The sequence below is a fragment of the Bos javanicus genome, chromosome X, assembly GCF_032452875.1.
Source record: "Bos javanicus breed banteng chromosome X, ARS-OSU_banteng_1.0, whole genome shotgun sequence".
NCBI lineage: Eukaryota > Metazoa > Chordata > Mammalia > Artiodactyla > Bovidae > Bos > Bos javanicus.
The window spans coordinates 108,972,250-108,973,316 of NC_083897.1; the positions used below are offsets into that span (position 1 = coordinate 108,972,250).

General features: G+C 44.7%; 1 non-coding gene across 1 annotated transcript; it reads left to right on the plus strand.

Annotated features, from left to right (window-relative positions):
- Positions 1-404: 404 nt before the first annotated feature.
- Positions 405-511, plus strand: LOC133243564 (U6 spliceosomal RNA). Its single transcript, XR_009735120.1, has one exon. It is a non-coding gene; the product is annotated as a U6 spliceosomal RNA (small nuclear RNA).
- Positions 512-1,067: the final 556 nt, after the last annotated feature.

Below are 1,067 nucleotides of genomic sequence, written 5' to 3' on the forward strand. Positions count from 1 at the left end.
GAAATAGGGTCTTTGCTGACATTCAAGTTAAGGTGGGTCATCAAAGTGGGCCCTAATCCAATATGATTGTGTCCTTAAAAAAAAAAAAAACAACACATAATTGAACAGAGATAAACACAGAAAAAGGAAGAACATCATGTAAACATTAAGGGAGAGGTTAGGGTCATGGATCTACCAGTTAAGGAATGCCAAAGACTGTCAGCAAACCAACAGAAGCAAGAAGACAGGCATAAGACGGCTTTGTCCTCACAGCCCCCAGAAGGAACCTTGCTAACACCTTGATCTTGGGCTTAAAGCTTCCAGAATTGTGAGAAAATAAACATTTGTTGTTTAAGCCACACAGTTTGATACTTTGTTACAGCAGGTATAAGAAAGGAATACAATGATCACAACCAGGATTGCCCATGCTCCCTTGGTCAGCCCATACACTAACACTGGAACGATACAGACAAGATTAGCATGGCCCCTGCGCAAGGATGACACACAAATTCAGGGAGTGTTCTATATTTTGGAGAATGAGCTGGAAGATTAGGTTTGATATCCATACACTCTCTCTCTCTTAAGTCACTCCACGCGACCCCATAGACGGCAGCCCACCAGGCAAGAACACTGGAGTGGGTTGCCATTTCCTTCTCCAATGCATGAAAATGAAAAGTGAAAGTGAAGTCGCTCAGTCATGTCCGACCCTCAGCGACCCCATGGACCTCAGCCCACTAGGCTCCTCTGTCCATGGGATTTTCCAGGCAAGAGTACTGGAGTGGGGTGCCATTGCCTTCTCCGATACATACACTACCATGTGTAAAATAGATAGTAGGAACCTGTGGAATAGCACAGGGAGCTCAGCTCAGTGCTCTGTGATGACCTAGAGGGGAGGGGAGGGGAGGGAGGCTCAAGAGGGAGGGATATATGTATACTTACAGCTGATTCACACTGTCGGTACTGCAGAAACTAACACAGCACTGTAAAGCATTATCCTACAATTAAAAATAAAAGAGACTAGGATTGGCCTAGATATCAGCAGAATTGTCAAGTACTCTATTCATCCTGGCCTTTCTTTATCAGCCCGA